The sequence below is a fragment of the Microcaecilia unicolor genome, chromosome 6, assembly GCF_901765095.1.
Source record: "Microcaecilia unicolor chromosome 6, aMicUni1.1, whole genome shotgun sequence".
NCBI lineage: Eukaryota > Metazoa > Chordata > Amphibia > Gymnophiona > Siphonopidae > Microcaecilia > Microcaecilia unicolor.
Genome location: NC_044036.1, coordinates 328386331 through 328402077, shown reverse-complemented (window position 1 = coordinate 328402077; position 15747 = coordinate 328386331). Strand labels below are relative to the sequence as shown.

At 42.4% G+C, this 15747-nt stretch overlaps 1 protein-coding gene across 2 annotated transcripts in view; it reads left to right on the top strand.

Annotated features, from left to right (window-relative positions):
• TEX2 (testis expressed 2) overlaps positions 1-15747 on the top strand; it is a 117138-nt gene that overhangs the window by 77980 nt on the left and 23411 nt on the right. The window lies entirely within an intron of this gene.

Genomic DNA, 15747 nt, shown 5'->3' with positions numbered 1-15747 from the left:
ATGCCATTTATAGCTTAATAATAAGGGTGTGGTGGTAGTAGATTGAGGAGATGAGACAGGAATACTTTCAGTTGAATGGCCCTGTATCTGAAATGTCTGGGAAAATCAAATGTCAAGTCATTTTGTGTTCGTTTGAAAGTGCTTGATCATCCTAATTTCAAATATTTCCTTAAGTAACTCTATGGTTGTTATACATTGAACTAAGTGTCTACTTGGTATATCTTGATGAATTCTGTGGACAAAAAAATACGCTTGCCAGATATGTTTATCTGTGTCTTCTGCAGGAGCAATACTGCATGGATTTTGTAAACAAGATGGACAATTCCTGTAATGTTTGGTATAGTTTGGTTTCTTCTTGGAGACTTGTTAAATATTAGAGGAAAAGAAGGCTACTTTGGTTCTCAAATGTAGTAGCTGAAAAGGTAAAGGGAAAAAGGTTAGCCTTCATAAATTACAAGACATTGCAGAAAGAGGAAGACAGGGAAAAATACTTAAAAAAACTAAATGAAGTTGGAAAAGCTGTCAGGAAAGCAAAGATGCAAATGGAAGAGGGTACTCAAGGAACTCTAAGAAGTTCTGGCAGCTCTGTTATTTGACCTTTTCAATGCTTCCTTAGAGTCTGGAGTGGTCCCGGAGGACTGGAGAAGGGCATAGGTGGTCCCTTTGCACAAGAGCGGAAGTAAGGAGGATGTTGGGAATTATAAGCCTGTTAGACTGACCTCAGTGGTGAGTAAACTTATGGAAGCGTTTCTAAAGCAGAGGATTGTGAGGTTTCTAGAATCGAATGGACTGCAGGACCCAAGGCAGCATGGTTTCACTAGATTGATTTCTTTGATTGGGTGACCAAGCAGTTGGATATGGGAGGGGCGCTAGATGTGGTGTACTTGTATTTTAGTGAAGCCTTTGACACAGTTCTGTATAGGTGACTGAAGGAAAAGGATGTTATTAGTGATGTACCATAGGGATTGGTCCTTGGGCTGGCTCTTTTTAACGTCTTTGTGAATTATATTGTGGAAAGACTGTCTGGTAAGGTTTGTCTCTTTGCAGATGATACCAAACTCTGTAATAGGGTGTGGATAGCATGAGGAGGGATCTAGTGAAGCTTGAAGAATGGTCTAGAAATTGGCAACTAAGATTTAATCCTAAAAAATGCAGGGTCATGCACTTGGGTTGCAAAATTCCAAGGGAATGGTATAGTATAGGGGGTGAAGGGCTATGTACGAAAGAAGAGTGGGACTTGGGGGTAATCATATTTGATGATCTTCAGGTGGCCAAACGGGTAGAAAAGGCAATGGTCAAAGCCAGAAGGATGCATGGGAGTAAAGAGGTAATATTGCCCTTGTATAAGTCTCTGGTGAGGCCCCATTTGGAATACTGTGTGCAATTCTGGAGACCGCACCTTAAAAAAGATATAAACAGGATGGAGTTGGTCTAGCGAGCAGCTACAAAATTGGTCAGTAGTCTTGGCCATAAAGAGTATGGAGACAGGCTTATAGAACTCTGGAAGAAAGGTGGGAAAGAGGGGATATGATGATAGATGTTTAAATATCTCTGTGGCATTAACGTACAAGAAATGAGCCTTTTTCAAATAAAGGAAAACTCTGGAATGAGAGGGCATAGGATGAAGTTAAGAGGTTATAGGCTCAGGAGTAATATAAGAAAATACTTTTTCATGGAAAGGGTGGTGGACGCGTGGAATAGCGTCTGGGGGAGGTGGTGGAGATAAGGACTGTGTCTGCATTTAAGAAAATGGAGGATTTCATAGGGAAAGGAGGAGATGACGGTTTCTGCGAGTGGGCAGACTGGATGAGCCATTTGGCCTTTATCTGCGGCCGTGTTTCTATGTTCCTAAGTTTGTAGCAGTTAGAATACATAACATGAAAAAAGGAGGCCATGGTTTTACATCACTTTTGCTTACTGGAGGTTTTTAAGTCTGGTACTCTGCCCTTTATTAATGACCTTTGCTTTGTACCCTGCTATTCTAATGACATATTTACAAATGCAAATCTTAATCCCCTTTTGACTGTCCTCATGGCAGACATCACAGATCTTTCTTTTTTTATGGTCCTAAGGAAATTGTAAGTAAATGAAACATTATCTTTGTCGTTAGTACTGATATTATACCAATGTTTCCAGCAATTGAATGGTGAAATCTAGTAATTTCAATTCAGGACACTGAATAGTTAAGTAAGGCACAAAATAGTTGTTCCTTGAGTCCTTCATAGACCAGTTCTGAAACCCACTCACTGAATCCAGGGGTTGCATGACTTGCTAGAAAAGAAATAAAAATCAGACTATATGGATATGAGAAAATATGATCCAAAGTCTCAATTATGGGTACAGCTTGCTAAAAGAGTACTGGCAGGCTACCTTCTGCACTGGCATAGTGGATAGAGCAGGGATTTGCTGTCTTCTCTCCCTGCTGGTGGCATATCCCGCTGGTGTAGCAGGATTTAAGGAACAATAGTTATCAGGGAAGGCATAACTTTTATTTTTTTTAATCTTGGAATTGTTTTCCAGGAGTTTAACTTAGCCCATAAATCAGTATTGTTCTTAATAGCCTGCGAAAAGAGAAACCTTTTAGTTTCCAGTTCATCCAGCCTACAGGACTTTCAATTTCTCCTTTTGGTTACTGAGATTAGAAATGTTTCTTGGTAGAATACACACCGCTTATCCAGGCAAGCCATTATACGGCCTCAGTTCTAAAGGATATGCATTACAACTCCTCCAGTGTAACCATCTTGGCATCTCAGCCCCTCTTGACAAAGGACCTTGTCCAGATCCTCATCCCCGCCCCCTCCATCCCATCCACAAGAGTTAAAATTAACTTTGCCCTACACCTCTCCCACATCATACTTTGCATCTTGGGTAAATCAATGGTATCCTCAGATGAAACCATATCCTGTATCAGGCAAGCAACAGTCACATCACTTGCCAGCAGTGGATGTTTTTACTTGGAGGCAAGAAAGACTTTCAGGATCCAGGGAATCTGCTGGCCTCTTTCCGCCTGAACTTAGTAGCTGATCCTTGGAGATCTATGATAGAACCAGCTGTTGCAGAAAGACATCCCTAGCCCCAGAGCAGTTGGAACTGTAGCTTTTCAGAGTAAACTTTTTTTTTTTTTTTTAAATGAACATCTCTCGCTGAAAGGTGTGTAGCAAAGAATCAACAGGTTTTTGTCTAAGCATTGGGATATCACCACTGAATTGCCACTATCTTGGTTCCCAGGAAACTGTTTTCGCAGTTGGTTTTAGTCCAGTGTGTGGAATCTTATCAATCGGTGCTGTTACTTGATATTATAATATTGCTGTAATTAGTAGGCTTCTTAGAATGCCAGATCAACCATATGTAAATGTCGGCACCCAGTCATAATAGCCCTGACAAAACAGCCTTGTAACAAAATAACCCTTGACATTTCACACCCTAACAAAATAGCCCTTGAATAAATGGTCCCTCCCACAAAACAACCCTTGACAAAATAGCCCCCTTAACAAAACAGCCCCCTAAAAAAAATAACACATCACAAAAAATATAATAAGCTACAACTGAAATCTTCACTAATAAAGACTCCTACCAGCATTCAATTGCATAAAACACATATAAATAAAATTCTATAGCTACAAACTGGTATTCATGATCTGTTCTGCTATTTAAAGAAACTATTTTTCCATCAACATGCTAATTAAAAAAACCCCAATATTGTTATCATTTTCATAGTCTTACCAACCTTATTCTGTTTGACAAGGTAAGATTATTAGGAGAAACATGCAGTCCCATATTCTGGGCAGCCTGATCAGACCCTTTTGTCATGTGGCTAACTTGTCAAGGGTTATATTGTGGGCAGGCCGTTTTGACAGTGGTTGTTATGTCAGGGACTATTATGTCGAGAGCTTTTTTTTTTGCTTGGAGGTTTTTTGTCGGGGCTATTTTGACCAGGTACCGTAAATGTCATGTGGCAAGCTCTGTGAGGCTGGTGGTGTTTGTCCCCTGTTTCTCAAGCTGGCAAAGAAGTTGCAAACTTTCTTTACCCACATAAATGTGAAATGGTAAATGATTCTTTTTTTTTTCAAGGTCAGAACAATCCTTAAGATTTCAGTGAGTCACCATTAACCATTATATAAAATGGGAATCCTTAGTTTAAACATTTGATTCAAGATGCTCTAGTTGAAGAGCTTAATGAATCTTGAGTGTATAGGAGAGCCATATGCAATGAAATCAATAAGTATACAAGTTAAATTGCAGTTAATGCTTTTCACTTTGTTTCATAATTCTCATGATAACAAGGGCTTGGCAACATTGGGATGGAATTACTTCATAAGCCTATTATCTCACGGGTTTGGGCCTCTGAAGTATGCAAACTGCACTAGGACAGTTCTAAAATGTGTCCTAAATCAAAGGTAACGGCATTAAGTAAAAGAGGCTTTTAGAACTTTTCAGTATTGATCCTTCTCTTTGATGAATTAAAATCAGAAACAACAAGGAAATTTGTAATGATTTTTTTGTTTGAACTTGCAAATGAGTTATTTAAATTCTTTAGCTGAGCAGTGCTGTGAAATGTATAGTTGAAGGTAATTACATGAGATTTAACAGTGACATTAAAAGGGTGAGAAGGTTTTCCAGGACCTCAGGCATACTTTTTTGGAATTTTTATTGGCAAATTTTACTGCATGTAAGAACTTCTGCTCAAACGCTGTGGTCAAGTAATAATGGGGTCAATATTCAGCATGGTTTAAGCAGGCAGGAAAGGCTCCTGGCTGCTTAAACCACACTGAGCGGGATAGTCACCGATATTTAATGGCATTTAACTGGCTTCTGCCGAAACACTCTTCAGTTAGTGCCGGGGTGGTCCAAGGGGCAGAACTTTGGTGGAGCCGGCATTTAACTAGGTAGCAGCAATATTCAGTCCACTATCAATTAAGCACATAAAGTTAGGATATCTTTTTTTTTTACTGTCCTTTTTATCTGCAGAGCAGCAGTCTGAATATTAGCTGGTATCCACACTCACTTGGATATTCAATGCTGGTTCCCAGGCTTAATTTAGTCCATGGCAGTTAGCGAATTAAAAACCGCTGAATATCAGCCAGCGTATTTCCAACCCTAAGAATTGTGTGTGAGGTGGTGGTAGGCTGTCTTACTGGATAGAAAATCTTTTAGTACAAAACTGGGTGGTTTGTTTTCCTCCCCTTAAATTTTTCACATTTCACTTTTATTTGATATACCTCAAATCTAGAATTTAAAATGTAAGTGCTTTACAGAAGTTATAGAAATATGGAAATCAGATCGATGGGGAACGGAGTGGAGGAGTGGCCTAGTGGTTAGGGTGGTGGACTTTGGTCCTGGGGACCTGAGTTCGATTCCCACTTAAGGCACAGGCAGCTCCTTGTGACTCTGGGCAAGTCACTTAACCCTGCCATGAGTGGGAAAGCACAGGGTACAAATGTAACAAAAATAAAATAGATACTATTGGAGATTCTACATGGAATGTTGCTACTATTGGAGATTCTACATGGAATGTTGCTATTCCACTAGCAACATTCTATGTAGAAGGCTGCGCAGGCTTCTGTTTCTGTGAGTCTGACGTCCTGCACGTACATGCAGGACGTCAGACTCGCAGAAGCAGAAGCCTGCGCGGCCACATTGGTGATCTGCAAGGGCCGACTTCTACATGGAATGTTGCTAGTGGAATAGCAACATTCCATGTAGAATCTCAAATAGTAGCAACAGTGGAGGAGTGGCCTAGTGGTTAGGGTGGTGGACTTTGGTCCTGAGGAACTGAGTTGGATTCCCATTTCAGGCACAGGCAGCTCCTTGTGACTCTGGGCAAGTCACTTAACCCTCCATTGCCCCATGTAAGCCGCATTGAGCCTGCCATGAGTGGGAAAGTGCAGGGTACAAATGTAACAAAAATAAAATAGATACTATTGGAGATTCTACATGGAATGTTGCTACTATTGGAGATTCTACATGGAATGTTGCTATTCCACTAGCAACATTCCAAGTAGAAGGCTGAGCAGGCTTCTGTTTCTGTTGTGCAGGACGTCAGACTTACAGAAGCAGAAGCCTGCGCGGCCACATTGGTGATCTGCAAGGGCCGACTTCTACATGGAATGTTGCTAGTGGAATAGCAACATTCCATGTAGAATCTCAAATAGTAGCAACAGTGGAAGAGTGGCCTAGTGGCTAGAGGAGTGGCCTAGTGGTTAGGGTGGTGGACTTTGGTCCTGAGGAACTGAGTTGGATTCCCACTTCAGGCACAGGCAGCTCCTTGTGACTCTGGGCAAGTCACTTAACCCTCCATTGCCCCATGTAAGCCGCATTGAGCCTGCCATGAGTGGGAAAGCGCAGGGTACAAATGTAACCAAAAAAAAAAAAAACTGCATCAGGAGGCCTGGGTTACAATTATAATGTATACATTAAAAGGAATATAGAGTTGCTGAAGGAAACAATTTAATATTAAATAAGGTACAGAAAGAAGAGAGGATAGTGAACAACCAAGCGGCCCTTTTACCAGGCTGAGGGAAAAAGGACCCTGTGCTAGCGGTGGGGGGCCCTTTTTACTGCAGCGGGTAAAAAAAAAAAAAAAGCCCCCAGCACACTTGGCCATGCGGTAAGAGAACTCTTACCGCATGGCCATGCGGCATGGAACCCTTACCGCCACCCATTGAGGTGGCAGTAATGGCTCCTTCGCTAACCCGGTGGTAACCGGCAGTGCATGTCAATACCCGATTACCACCAGGTTATCACTGTGCAAGCCATTTCCGTGGGTTTTCTTTTTCCCCTGGAAATAGCGTGCGCTCGGGGCGGGACTACCGCCGGTGGCTGCGTTGGGCCAGCAGTAGTCCTGAAAGAGTGAGCGGTAAGCCCGTGGTGAACTTACTGCCACTCTGTAAAAGGGCCCCCAAGTGAAGGCAGTGGGTATATATAGGAATGGTGTACAGAATGCCATGAAGCGAGACCCAATAACAATGGTTGAGGAATTCATCAATGACACTAATTTGAAATTTCATAGAGAGATGGCAGGGTGAAACTCCGCTCACTGGACAAACCTCTCTTGTCGTCCCCCTTCTCCTCCACTGCTAACTCCAGGCTTCGCTCCTTTTCTCTCGCGGCACCTTATGCCTGGAATAGACTTCCTGGACCTATATGTCTAGCTCCATCTCTATCTTTTTTTTGAAATCCATGCTGAAAACCCAGCTTTTCACTGCTGCTTTTTAGCTCCCATTACTTCCCTCACCCGTAACTGTCTTGTCTGTCTGTATTATTTAGATTGTAAGCTCTTTTGAGCAGGGACTGTCTCTTTGTATCAGGTGTTCCGCGCTGCGTGCGTCTGGTAGCGCTATACAAATGCTAATAATAATAATAATAATAATAAACTGGAGAGTCTACTGCAACAAAAAGAATAGGCTGCCAAGGTAGATCCCAGTGGGTGTCAGTTTGGGAGTATGGGATTCAGAATTTCAGTAACAAGTGCATCATAAGACCACTCTTTATCCATCTATCAGTTCCACACCAGTACCAATAAAGAACACTTGTAATTCTCAAGTTTCCCACATTGTCCAGAAATCATTCTATGCTGTTTGCAAAATTAGATCATTTAGACCTCTCCTAGAAGATGAGGCTTCAAAAAATGTTATTACATGCTCTTAAATCTTCTGGATTTTCATAACTTGTTTCTCACTGGCCTACCGCTCTACTCACTTAAATTGTCTTCAGTGGATACAAAATACAGTGATTACGTTTATTTATTTTATTTATTTGCTGCACTTGTATCCCACATTTTCCCACCTATTTGCAGGCTCAATGTGGCTGACAAAATGTTACAACAACATATACACATTATAGGATATGAATTTAAGAATATGGATACAGATGGGTACATAGAATATCATAGCAAACATATTAACGGAATAATAATTTTACAATTGTTACAAATAAGAGTGCATAAGTAAATCATATTGGATTGGAAGTGGATTGAAAGATCAACATAACATAATGATATCAGGACAAGATATAATATTCAGACATGAGGATGTAATTAAGATGGGCAGATAGGAGGGCGCCTGAATAGTTGTAATTGCAATAATTAGGAAGTCAAATCGTTATGGGGAATCTTTGTTGTACGCCTTTATGGAACAAAAAGGTCTGACTGTGTTATCCTGCTACTCGCTGAACAGCACTAGTGTCCAGTTAAGTACAGAATTTAATTGCACACCAGGCTGATTAATTAGGTTTGTTGGATTACTTATCTTCTTTAACTGTTCCACATGTCCCTGCTTACTCACTGAGAACAGCAAATACCAAGCTTCGTGTGATTCCGTCCTGTATTAGGATCTTGCTGGATACTTCTCATTGTGGAACTCGCTGCCAAAGGCTCTTCCTACTGAGCCCTCGGAGCAGAAATTCAAATCCTCCCTAAAACCTGGTTGTTTTCCCAAGCATTTATCTAATTCATTATATCCATTAGTTCTCAGCAGGTTTCTCTTTTTCTTTGCGTAACTGCTATATGTTTAACCATCTCTGGGCATATATTGCTGAGCTATTCACCGCTCTCTCTTGTCTCAGTTAATGTGTGGCTATTTTGGTTTGTTTCTTTTCCTATGGTTTTATACCCTTTTTTGAGACTGTAATCTACATTGAAGCATTTGTGATGTGGCAGTATATCAAATTTTGAATAAATAAATCGCATTTCCCCAAAGGAGGGAAAGATGCACAAATGTCATTAACCTGCTGCATAAACACTAATGCAAGGCAGTAAGGTCAGAGGAGGTAGAAGTACAGGAGTGGGGGCACTTAGGGGGGTCTCTTACTAATCGGCGGTAAGCCCAAATCATGCTTACCGCTTGCTAATCTGGAACTACCACTGGCCTAGCACGGCTGGAGCACTTGCCATTTCCGGCGCTCCAGAAAATTTTTTTCTGTATCCGGCACTAACTCGGCAGTAATCGGGCATTCTGGAATTCGTTGCCAGAGAATGTGGTAAAGGCAGTTAGCTTAGTGGGGTTTAAAAAGTGTGTGGATGGCTTCCTAAAGGAAAAGTCCATAGACCACTATTAAATTGACTTGGGGAAAATCCACTGCTTATTTCTGGGATAAGCAGCTTTTTTTTGGATCTTGCCAGGTATTTTTGACCTGTATTAGCCACTGTTGGAGACGGGATGCTGGGCTTGATGGACCTTTGGTTTGTCCCAGTGTGGCAATACTTATGTACCACGGGGGCCCTTACCGCCTCCTCAGTGGGTGGCGGTAAATGTTGCTCACTGCATGGCCATGCAGTAAGGGTTATCTTACTGCGTGGGCACTTTTTGTTTTGGCCATTTTACCCACTGCGGTAAAAAGGGCCCTGGCGTGTGGGGAAAAATGGCCCTCGCCATTACCGCAGCACCCTTTTTCCCGCAGCTTTGTAAAATGGCCCCTTAGTTTCCTAGCTAACCTAAATAACCTACATGGTTTAGGGGTCCCTTTGTAATACTCCTCCTTGGCCAAGGTGATACATTCTGTATAAAATCTAGCTTACTCCCTGAAGCTGATCAAGTGGGATATAGAGGGAGTTTTACACCACCTTCTTACCATGCTGGAGCACATGTGTATTTACTGGCACGTCCAGCCGAAGTGTCCATTCTATAAACATACACACACTGAAAATTGTGAGCACTGGCATTTACTATAGGTATGTGCTGCATTTTAAAAAGATGCCCACATGAGAGGAACCAGTTAAGATGAGCAAAACACTTCTGTTCTGAAGTTTTGAGGTGGTGGTAGGCATTAGAGACTGGTGCAGTTGTCTCATGATTCACTGCTGAAGACCCCAGGTCCAAATGATCAGCTAACTGGCACATGCGCATACTCTACAGGAAAATATGCTGCACTGGTTGGACTGGAAGTTGGAATTTTCTTTAAAACTTTTATGGTTGGCCTTTGAGGCCAATCATGGAATAGGAACTGATTATGTATGTAACAAGTTTTTTGTTTTTTTTTTGTTACATTTGTACCCCGCGCTTTCCCACTCATGGCAGGCTCAATGCGGCGGGCAATGGAGGGTTAAGTTGCAGCACAATCCCCTGACTCCTCTTTAACCAGAATTATTTAAAACCAAATGAAAATATTCCCCAAAGGTTATCCTCCCCTGGATAAAAACATCAGTAGCCAACCAAAGGCAGATGATACACAACAATCAATTAGCTCAGCGTCTTAGATTATTTGAATTTCTCCAAGTTATATACATGTCTTCTACAGAATACAATCTACCATGTGGGGTTCCACAGGGATCGGTCCTGTCCCCATTACTGTTTAATCTATATGTCAGTCCCTTGGCACTTCTCATTCAAACAATGGGTATTAGTTTTTATTCTTATGCGGACGATTTTCTTCTTATTCATTATGTTAAACCATCTAATATGGATCTTACACCACTACAAATTTGTCTGGATAAAGTGGCAGATTGGCTCACAACATATCAATTAGTATTAAATCCAGATAAGACTATAACATCTTGGATAGTAGGACAGGGCACATGTCAAGCAGTGGTACCTATGCTATTTGGCAAGAACATCCCTACAGTTAAATCTTTTAGATACCTTGGGGTTATAATTGATTCTGCTCTGACTTTCGAGGAACAAATATCTGACGTAGTGAAAAAATCTTTTTTCCATCTTAGGAGACTTCGGTCAGTTAGGAATTCAATTAGTAAGGATTCCCTTAAAACGCTGACATCTGCTTATATTACCTCACGCTTAGACTATTGTAATATCATATATTCAGGGATCACTCAAGCTAGCTTGAAGCGACTACAAAGAATACAGAATACTGCAGCACGTATGATTTGTAGGGCCCGGAGGGATGACAGAGTAACACCTTTGCTACATCAACTGCACTGGCTTCCGGTTGAAGCAAGAGTTAAGTTTAAAGCTTTAGTTTTGACCCATAAGGCTTTTTATACACTAAATCCTGACTATCTGTCAAATCTAACTATTCCTTACACTGCCACACGAACCCTTAGATCCCTGACAGACAACAGGTTAGTGATTCCTCCTCTCACTAGGGCTAGATGGGAATCTACACGGAATTCGGCTTTTTTCTATTTGTCTCCCTCTCTTTGGAATGGCCTTCCAAAAGAGATCAGACTTGAGAAATCTTACTTTCATTTTCGGAAACTTTTGAAAACCTTCTACTTTATCGAGTATGTAGATCAGAATTTAGAATAATGGAAGAAAGGTTATAAATTGGGCATCTGTAATATATACTAAGTCAAAACTGTATTATCTGTCTGTGTAGATTATATTATGTATTTAATTTTGTATTTGCGGTGTTCTCCTGTGTACTAATCATGAGTTATATTGTTCTCATCTTATGTAGCTAGTTTGTGGGTTTGCTGTGCTTTCCTGTAATGATTGGAGTTCTAATGTTTGTCCAATTTGTACTTATTGTATTGCTTCTTTTTATAAATTGTAAACCGTTCTGTCTTGCAGTAGCAATAAGATACGGTATATAAATTGACGTAAATAAAATAAATAAAATGTCCCATATTGACAATCACTTTTCTGTTTTTCTGGGCTGTTAATTTAGACATTAAATAAAGTCTAAGTTGCACAATACTGAGTCCAGTGTCGGTGTATTAATTTGTTTCCAAAATTGGGCCAAGAGTATCTTGCCTGTGGCGAAAAGTTGGATAGCATATTTATGAGTTTTTGCTTTTGCTACTGGGGCTTTGAAATGCAGGAGACAGCTGTCTCTACTGTACAGGGGTTAGAGATGTCTGTAATTTGATGCAGCAGGGTAAGGATATTGTTCCAGTATTTTTGTGCTTCAGGGCAGGACCACCAAATGTGATAAGTCCCCTACTTTCCACATTTCCTCAAACAAAGAGTGGATCCTGTGTTAAATATCCGATGCAGCCGTACAAGGGTGTAATACCAGTGATACAGAATTTGATATCCATTTTCAGTCACGGCACTCAAAATGGATAACTTAAGCAGGCTAATTAAGCACCTTTTTCCAACGTGTTAGCTCATAAACACAACCAATGTCTACCTCTCACTTAGCTGTGTAGGTCAAGATAGGCAGATAGATTTTGACAAAGTAAGGGTTAATACAAACTACAGATGCCACCTCTACCACAGCCTGCCTTCAAGGCTCTCTCAAGAGCGGTCTCCTGCAATCAAAGTTCAATAAAATATTTAATTTGTTGATAACAAAAGCCATCTCCATGAGTCAGTCCATACTCATCAATAAGGATCTCACCGTCTGCCCACGGTTGATCCAGACTGCGGAGAGATAAGGTGGCCCACCTTTTATAAGCAGTGTCTAGTTTACCAGGCAAGAAACCTGGTGCATACGTTATTGCTGTCGAGAGAAAGCATTGTCTTTCCGTAAAGAGGGACGAATGTAAGGTCAGCCTTGGTCATAATGACGTTTACATATATAAATTCAGCTTTCTAGTACTGTTCAAAAGGTCAAGTTTGGGCAACCAAAGCAACACCCATAATGTAGTGTTAGATTTTGTTTTAAGGTTACAGAACGAAGAGTTGGATGCAGATAGTTCATGGGGGAGAGAGGTTGGGGTGAGTGTATTACATGTGTGTTATCTGCCCTGTAGAGTTATTTTAACTGAAAGCAGTAGACTGTAGGTCTGCATGTTAAAATCAAGTTATGTTCACCTCTCTAACAGGTTTTGATCTACACATGGTTAACACTTTGTATTTCAGTGAGAGCCACTTGATATCCCTCTGATTTGTAATTCTATAAGGAGGTGCCTATTTTTAGGAGCCAAGAATGCACTTATTTGGAGCTGTGGCGTAGCCACAGGTGGGCCAGTGCCCACCCACTTTGGACTCAGGCCCACCCAAAATTGTAACACTCTTGCTGTGGCTGGTGGGGATCCCCAAACCTTGGCAGCTGAAGATTTTCTCTCCTTGTGCAGCCAGCTCTCTTCTCAATGTCAGCCAGCAGCACTTGCCTTGAGCTAGGGTTATACTTTGCAATATGCTATCTCTGTTACCTGTACCATACCTTGTAAGCCGCACTGAACCTGCTATCGAGTGGGAAAGAGCGGGGTATAAATGCTATAAATAAATAAATAAATATGTCCGGTTTTACCAGGACATGGCTGGGGAACCAGGCGGGTTTTGCCAGCCTGCCCATTTTTCTGGATTTCCGGACAAACGGGCAGGCTGGCAGATGGACGGGCGGATCCTAGTGGTGTCCTATCCTCCCCTCCTCTTACTATACTGCCCTGGTGGTCTAGTGACCTCTTCAGGGGCTCTTTCCTGCCCGGAGCACCTGCATACTGCTTCTCGCTGACTCCAGTCCCAGCGCCGATTCAAAATGGCCACTGAGAGTTGAAGAGGCCTTGCGAGACTTCTACAGAAATCTTGCAAGGTCACTCTCGGCATCCATTTTGAATCGGCGCCGGGACCGGAATCAGCAAGAAGCAGTATGCAGGCGCTCCGGGCAGGAAAGAGGGGGCTCTTTCCTTCCCCGAAGAGGTCACTAAACCACCAGAGTTAGTACAGTAAGGGGAGGGGAGGATAGGACACCCTTAGAGGGGTGTGACGGGGCGGGATGGGGTGTGAAAGGGGTAGGGTGGGTGTGGTGGGGTGGGGTGTGGCAGGGGAGGGGCATATGTCCTCTTTTTGAGGGGAACAAATATGGTAACCCTACCTTGAGCTGATGCTGCGACCAGCCCTTCTGCACATACTCAGTTTTCGCACATGCAAAAGCATTGAGCATGCATGGCCTGCCAGCAGTGGCATCGGTTTAAGGCAAGTGCTGCCGGCTGCCATTTGGAAGAGTGCTGGATGCTCGAGAAGGAGGAAGAAATCTTCAGCTGGCAGGGTTTGAGGATCCCCGCCAGCTCAAGTATTTAATATTTGGGGCTTGTGGGCAGGGAGGGGTGGAGAGAGGAGCAAACCAGAGAGGGACCGGAGGAGGGGGTAAATTCCATGCCCACCCATCTTGGGCTCAGGCCCACCCAAAGTTGGACATCTGGTTACGCCTCTGATTTGGAGTCTATCTGAGAAGGAAAAGTAGGTTCCTGCTTTATAGAGTACTCGAGTGCATAACGTACTACTACTACTTAACATTTCTAAAGCGCTACTAAGGTTACGCAGCGCTGTACAGTTTAACTTAGAAGGACAGTCCCTGCTCAAGGAGCTTACAATCTAAAGGATAAATGTACAGTCAGTCAAATAGGGGCAGTCAAATTGGGCAGTCTAGATTTCCTGAATAGAGTTATAAAGGTTAGGTGCCGAAGGTGACATTGAAGAGGTGGGCTTTGAGCAAGGATTTGAAGATGGGCAGGGAGGGGGCTTGGCGTAAGGGCTCAGGAAGTTTATTCCAAGCATAGGGTGAAGCGAGGCAGAAAGGGCGGAGCCTGGAGTTGGCGGTGGTGGAGAAGGGTACTGAGAGGAGGTATTTGTCCTGTGAGCGGAGGTTTCGGGTGGGAACGTAAGGGGAGATGAGCGTAGAGAGGTAATGAGGGGCTGCAGATTGAGTGCATTTGTAGGTTAGAAGGAGGAGCTTGAACTGTATGCGGTACCTGATCGGAAGCCAGTGAAGTGACTTGAGGAGAGGGGTGATATGAGCATGTTGGTCCAGGCAGAACATAAGACGTGCAGCAGAGTTCTGAATGGATTGAAGGGGGGATAGATGGTTAAGTGGGAGGCCAGTGAGGAGTAGGTTACAGTAGTCAAGGCGAGAGGTAATGAGAGAGTGGATGAGAGTTCGGGTGCTGTGCTCAGAGAGGAAAGGGCGAATTTTGTCAAATACATGCCTGTAGTTTAGTCATACAGCTGGCGTAAATGCTAGTTCCTATAGATTATTATTTTATAGCCTGTAATCTGTGTGCCCGACCCATGCTATGCCCAAATTCTGCCCATGTGAACGCCCACCCGAAAAGTGTGCAGCATTGAATATTGGCGCATACTTCCAGATTAGCGTTTAGCCTGAAAATGATCATTTGCGCCTGGATATGTTCACATGCTTGTAAATGACTGCAATACTGGCATTTATGTGCATTTTTCCTGCCAAAATTTCGGCGACTCCTTATAGAATTTCCCTGTGTTATGTGCTTTGGGATGGTATGTGAACCCACTGGTACGTGCTTATCTGTTTGTGTAAGTGGTGGAACTAGAATTGTAATTGGGATTGAGATGCAAATTATTAAAGAGAGAATGAAAAATGTCTACCAAAATTATATTGTTTTTCTGCATTGAGTAATTGTTGAGCATAATTTATTATTACGTGTGCTACGTATATCTAGTAGAAATATTGGTAATGGTGTTTGGCAAAAGCCAGGAGAAATGGCTCACTGATAGAGGCAATGTACTGTAACAGATATGGAAGGCAGTGATAGGCGAGGGTTGAAAGGTCAAGTGACGGTATGGAGGGGGTGGGGTGGAAGAGGAGTTGGTGTTGGGTTACATATAAGAATTTATATATGCATGTACCCAATGTAGAATCTGAGTAGGGCAGACTGGGTAGGCCACTTTTATCTTCATCTGCTGTTGTTTACTGTGTTACTTTCTAAAAGCAATGACTACTGTATGGGAAAATTTGTCCGTCCCCCCCCCCCCCCCCCCCCCCCCCCCCCACCAACACCACCTTTTCACTTCATTGCTCTTTGCTAAGCCTCCTTAGTCATAAGTTACAATCTTTGTACTTATCGAATGTTTGGAGAGGCAAATATTTAATGCCAGTACAGAGTTAGTCATGACAGGTATATGAGCTCATTCTGCACAGACCTGATGAAAA